The sequence below is a fragment of the Hibiscus syriacus genome, unplaced genomic scaffold (genome assembly GCF_006381635.1).
Source record: "Hibiscus syriacus cultivar Baekdansim isolate YM2019G1 unplaced genomic scaffold, ASM638163v2 tig00111206_pilon, whole genome shotgun sequence".
Taxonomy (NCBI): domain Eukaryota; kingdom Viridiplantae; phylum Streptophyta; class Magnoliopsida; order Malvales; family Malvaceae; genus Hibiscus; species Hibiscus syriacus.
Genome location: NW_024063018.1, coordinates 540,230 through 546,742, shown reverse-complemented (window position 1 = coordinate 546,742; position 6,513 = coordinate 540,230). Strand labels below are relative to the sequence as shown.

The 6,513-nt window shown below is 32.7% G+C and overlaps 1 long non-coding RNA gene across 1 annotated transcript; it reads right to left on the bottom strand.

Moving 5' to 3' along the window:
* Positions 1–211: 211 nt before the first annotated feature.
* On the bottom strand, positions 212–1,181 carry LOC120155717. The gene is made up of 2 exons (XR_005518992.1): positions 986–1,181; positions 212–572 (listed from the first exon to the last, which is right to left on the bottom strand). It is a non-coding gene; the product is annotated as an uncharacterized LOC120155717 (long non-coding RNA).
* Positions 1,182–6,513: the final 5,332 nt, after the last annotated feature.

Sequence of the window (6,513 nt, the reverse complement as noted above, 5' to 3'; positions counted from 1 at the left end):
CATATGTAGACACCTAATTTTATCCAAAGTAAATTCTCATAAATTTTACATATTATTATTATTATAAATCATTATTAGTATTTTAAATTATTATTATTACTAATTATTATATTATTATTATTTATTAATACTAAGTATTATTATTAATTACTATTAATAGTAATTGTTTATTAATTATTATTATTACTACTTATTATTATAAATAAAATACTAACATATAATATTCCTTTGTATTTTACAGATCCAATTTATAAGCCAAAAATACAAATACCCCAAGCTCGTTACATTTGTCCAGCGGACCCAATGATGAAAACCCAAACACATTAGGGTTTTATCATGTTCTAACATAGCCACCTAATCTCCACCGTCAGATCGAGATAGAGATCAAGCGTCCAGATTATAGATTACAAATTAGGGTTTTCACCCTAATGCTCCTATCAGCCAGCCACCGTCGCCACCCAGCAAAGACAACCTGCCTGATTAGCGCGTGCGATACATGCGTTCCACCGTTCGGTTCCCCAGCCACGTGAACCACCACCGATTGATATCCAGAGCCACCACCATCATCAAATCTGGGCAAACAATAAAAAAATGAACCAAATCAAGTCAAACAACAATTCAAATAAAAAATCCCATTAAAAATGGGTTAAATCCCAAAAATTTAGGGATTTCACCTACTCAAATATAGGGAAATCATCCTTCTACGAAGAGGACTCGTGATTTCACCCGAAAAACACCCATAAATCGGGCATGCAATAAAAAGAGAGGATATTATTTTCGAACAAGGGGAACAATTGGAGGAGAGAAAAAACAAAACACCATATTCGAACAAAGGGGGATTTCGAAAAAAAGAAAGAAAAAAGAGTTCTTTTCAAACCAAAAAAAAGGGTTAACTTTCTCGAACAAAAAGAACTGGGGAAGGTATTTTCAAACAAAAGAAACAAAAAAGAGGTAAAGCGAAAAGAAAAACCCGAAAAGATCTTACCTTTGAGGGACGATGGTTTTGGCTCCTTCTTCATCATTTAAGGTAAAACCTTACCTTTTCAACTAGGCTAAGTCTAAAAGGGTTTCGGGTGTCGGCGTCACTGAGTCGTAGTGGCCTTGGGTTTTGCTGTCACCTACGGCGGTGGGGAGTGAAGAGGGGAGGAGAGCATATTTAGGTTTTTTTATAACTAAGTGAATATAGGAGGAAATGAAATTATAGGCATTTTTTGGTCTTGATTTTAGACTTATAAACCAGACGCAAAACGGCATAGCTTTAGGAGTAGGGATGTGTGTATACAGCGTGTGGGTTATTCACGGGAGGTCTGTCGTAGTTTGTAATCTTTTCATTCCAGCCATCAATGAAGCTTTTACCTTATTTCATTTTGGGCTCACGCATTTTTTGGTATTTTAATTTCTTCATCAGTTACTTATGAGTATATTTATTCTTATATTCATGAATTAGCCATTCTATTTTAGTGTATTCATATTTATGTAATGTATGCTTTCTTTAGCTCATTTTAGTAACCTTTGTTATGTTGTTGTACTTTTGGTTTAGTTTATGTTGGGAGCATGATACTTTACTTTATTTTATTTTAGTCATGCATGTTGTTTTGGATTTATTACTATCAGTACACTTATATTCTTATATAGACCACGATTCTTGATCACTGTTAAACTCAAAATTGTTTTTAATACTTAAACCCTTTTTATTAAGCATGATTAGTTCCTTTTATTAGTATTTTAACCCATCATATTTATATATATATATATTTTATTTCATATTTGTAACTCTATTTTTATTATTAATCTATATTACAATACATAGATTTATATATGTATATCATTAAATTAAATGAATATTCTTAGTTACATTTGTACTATAAATGCATTTTATTCTGCATATTTTTATAAGTATGTACTATATATGTTTGTTTGATAAATTTTTATTTCTTTACATAATTCAATATATATTTATTTTTAGTAATTAATTTATACCCCTTATTTGTCAATATATATTTTAATCGAACATTTTCAAAAACACTCGATGTAGAATGAGTGTGAAAAGAACCACCTTATAGAGGTAGTGCGATTCCATACAATATTTGAACGAAGGGTGAACTTGAAATAAATCTAACATTTTTATTTATTAAATAATAGTAATATTTTTATTTATTTTGTTTTATCTTATCTTATTCTATTTTTATGTTATTTTATCTCATTTTTTATTCTTATTAAATCTAATTATTGACAAATTACCTTTTTTAGATAAAAAGTAACAAATTATTTCATACAAGTTCTAGTATTAATTTCTTTTTCAATTTAATATTTTTAAGGAGAAAATATTCTTTTACAAAAAAAAAATAGATGGGATAGCCTTCCAGATGAAGGATTGCGAATCTCGAGATTTCTTTTTCAAATTTAAGAAATTTCCCTAAGAATTAATTTGAAACCATTATTCAATGTTCAATAAAAGGATCATATTTTAAATATTGATTCAAATTTATGATGTCCACTATTTACGACAATATGTAAGCGACTAAGTACCAATTCTAGGCGTTGTGAGGTTGATTATCCTTCCCCACGTGTAATCAATTCCTGAACCCTTAAAAGTAATTTTTTGGTAAAACATACCAGCTTTTTTTCTTAAAAATACTTTTTCTTAAAATTGTTTAAAAGACTTTTCTAAGTGTTCGACTACCTTACCCAAATGTAGATGGCGACTCCAATTCTTAATAATTCAAACTAATTAAAAATCCCAAATTTTTTCAAATAAAGTCATAATTAATTTTTTAAAATTAAAAGATTTTTAAATGGTTATGACAGCTTGGTGACTCTGTTGGGGAAATTAGAGAGTCAGGCTGTAAGTCGCTTATACATTGTCGTAATTGTGTAAATTATGAGTTTGAGTCTATAGTTTACTTATGATTCATTTATTGAAGTTTTTCTAAATTCTTTATTTTTATCATACTAACGTTTTAATTTATGTTTTCGGCTATGTTAAAGTTTCTGCCAAGACTTTTCTATTTTTGAGTCAAAGGTTTGTATGTTTCTCCTCACACACATCATGTGCATTTACATGACATAAGCTCTACACCCGAGCTTCGTCCCAAGTAAGTAGGGGTGAAAGCTATACTCTCTTAAGAATTTATTCTTCATATGAGTTTTAGCAAATAACCCATGGGGTACACATGCTTTATACCTTTGTAGGAAATTATTTTTTGTATGGGTATAATGAAGTGAACCCCTAGAATTGAACTCGATCTATTTATGCCCATAATGTGTTAGGAATGAGGGTTTGGTAGACCAAGGGGGCACCTCCAACAAGGACAATTTGAGTACTTTTTTCGTTAGAGTCGTAACCATACATATAGTGAACCATAGAACTGTCACCCTAGGTATAGTCATACCGAACCTCTGTCTGTCAGTAAGTACCAAAATAGGTGTACACGAAGGAGAAACTTACTCTAACCTTTTATTTATTTATTTTCAATTGTGTAGAATAGATTTATTATTTTCGGATAAAAGCATGCGAACTATAAATATATCATGTTTGGGTAGATAGTATGAGGGTAGAACCCCTTTTGTTAACCTTACGCATTTATCTTGACTAATTGTTTTTGTTTGTTTTGTTTTTGTTTTCCTTTCTTCATACTACATGTACATAACATAAGGAAAAGGTGATTGATTTGTAACTATCCATACAGTGAAAAACTTTCACAATGTAGAAAAGTTTCCTAAACAAAGAAGAGAATCTTGCATATGTGCAAAATTGGTCTGAAACAAAGCAAAAAGTGCAAGGGGATAGTTTACAGGGGCATTACGTGTCTGAATTATCTAATTACATGTAGGCTTCCATAAAAAAATGAGCTTCAGAGGCTGAAAGCAGTATGGGAGAGTTAGAATTTTACTGAAAATCAGGTATTCAACAAGTTTATGGAGACATATTCCATCAGATGTATGAAACTGTACAACCGATCTTAGTTTGAAGAATGATACAATTCTGGAATCCAACCTATAATTGATTCACCTTCAATCGGGAATACATGACTCCGACCCGAGAAGAATACCACTTTTTGTTGAATTTACCCAAATTTAAAGTGGATAAGATCTATTACTGGTCGATAAAAGGACCGTTCTTCAAGTCAAAACCTGCAAAGATCTCGAGTACAAGTGATAAATGGGTGATCAATCGCCTACAGTGAAAGAGAGAAAATGAAGGAGTGTCGTGGTCCCAACTGAAAAAGATAATCGAAGGACACATGTATGAAAATGTACGAAGAAATGTACTTGCCTTAGGGATTTATGGTTTAGTAATTTTTCCAAAGTCGTTGGGGCTCGTCCAGTTAGCTATGGTTGACTTAGTAGAAAAAATGAAGAGATAGTTGAATCTAGTTCTTACGATTCTAGCTGAGAATTTCTTATTTTGAATATATGTAGGAGACTGGGAGGAGGGCACTTTATGGGTTGCGTTTAGTTGCTTACTGTTTTGATCAGAAGTCATTTCTGGAGAAAAGAAAAAGTAAACTATAATCATTTTTTGAAGGATTATTCTCCCATTAGAGAGAAGAAAAAGTCAACTACAATCTTATAAAAGAATGTCCTGAGACGTCACATAAATACTAGTGGATCAATTTCTTCAGAAATCTACAAGATCAAAGCCTATCATGGAAGACCCCATGGCTGATGCACACTCAAATATTGTTCAAATATGGAGGCTTGGATTGGATTATGCTTCTGGGGCTATAGGGAGGAGTCAAGTGAGCTCCTTTGATGGTCCTAAGATAATACGGTGATCGACAATTCATTCTAGTGACGTATGAGCTGGATAGTGTTGAGTTCAATTACAAAGAAGTTAATTATAAGAAGAATGTCAAAGATGTGGTTGATTCATGGAGGTTGACTTTCAGGACCAAGGTAGTTGGAGCTGATGTCATGCTAAAAGTTGATTATGAAGCCTGGACAATTCAAAGGATGAATAAAAAAAATCCCTTCATCTTCTAGAGAAGGGTTGATGTCAAAGGAAGAACAATTCAGGAAAGTTTCTTCAATCTTGGAAATCCACAAAAAATATCGACGTGGAAAAATCCAAAGATGCGAAGAGAATTAAAGAAATGGAAAGGGAACACTTCATGCTAATTATTGATGCTGAATTTCATGCCAAACAGTTTAAAATGATGAGAAAAAGAAAAGAAGTGGTGGAAGCTAACCTAGAAGACCTAAGAAAGGATTATCAAAGGCAGTAGCGAGCTACAAGAGGAGTTGGGCTAGTAAAGCACCACGACAGTGAGCTAGAGAATTAACGGCTACAAGGCGTTAAATTAAAAGTCTTGAGGTCAAGAACAAGCATTAGTTTAAGAAGCTAGAAGCTAAGAATGAAGGATTAGGGGAACTAGAAGTTGACAAGAAGGAGTTGATAAAGCAATATAAAGCCAAGACTCGTAAAGCTAAAAATTCAAGGAAGAAAAAGAAGTCAGTATGAAAGATTTAGAGGACGAGTAAATCGAGTCCAGTGGTTGGAAACTGGGATGAACAACATACTCGAAGATTTCAAATATATAGATCGAAGAATTCTAGAGGTCGAAGAAGAAAGAGAACAAAATAAGGATGAAATGCGGTCCGAAAAGTAGGGTTGGAATCGTATACTTGATAGAAAGCAGGCAGAGATTGTGTCATGGATGCAAAGGTTATGCATAAAAAGTTAAGGAGTGGATGAGCTTACTGGGGAAATGGGAGAATTGCAGATAAGGTTCAAAAAAAAAGTTGAGTCAATCTTAAGTCATGAATGACGATCTTAAAAGCCACATCTCCCATCTTAAGCAATCATTGATTCAAGTGTGAGTTCCACCTGCATCAATGGAATTAAGAGCTTCTCTTGAAGAAAACAAAACTCTATGGAAAGAAATAAGAGAGCTAAAGGGCAAACTCTAATAATGTAAGATTCAAATCACTAACCTGGAAAGGGATATCAACTGTATAAAAGTTGGGTGACAGGACACATACGAATATTACCACTATCTGGTAGGCAAACAAGAACGTATGATGGGTGACACCATAGTACAAATGGGTGAAGTAGCTCGATATACGAGTAAATTAACTAACAAGACTGAGATTATCCAACTTCATACTAGTCTAATCTCTGAAAACACAAGGGAGATCATTACAATTATGAATGAAATTATAGAGATGAATCTGAGGGCTAGACCCTATTTGTAATCAAACTCCTTTGTAATGAGTGAAACTTTTCATCCAATGAAAGTATTCTAGAATGATTACTATTAGGATCAATGCCTTTTATTTGCATTTTGCACTCGCATCATTTATTCTGCATAAACATTCATAATACATTATCAATAACCTACATTCAGATTTAAGAGAATGATAAAATTAATTCATGGAGGATTATGTGAAAGAAGATATTGGCAAGCAAAAATACAAACTCTCACCATACTCGAAGCAAAACCATGGAGGCTAAGTTTGAGCAACTAAAAAAGGAAATGCATGAGGATTTGTTGATGATACAACATGAAT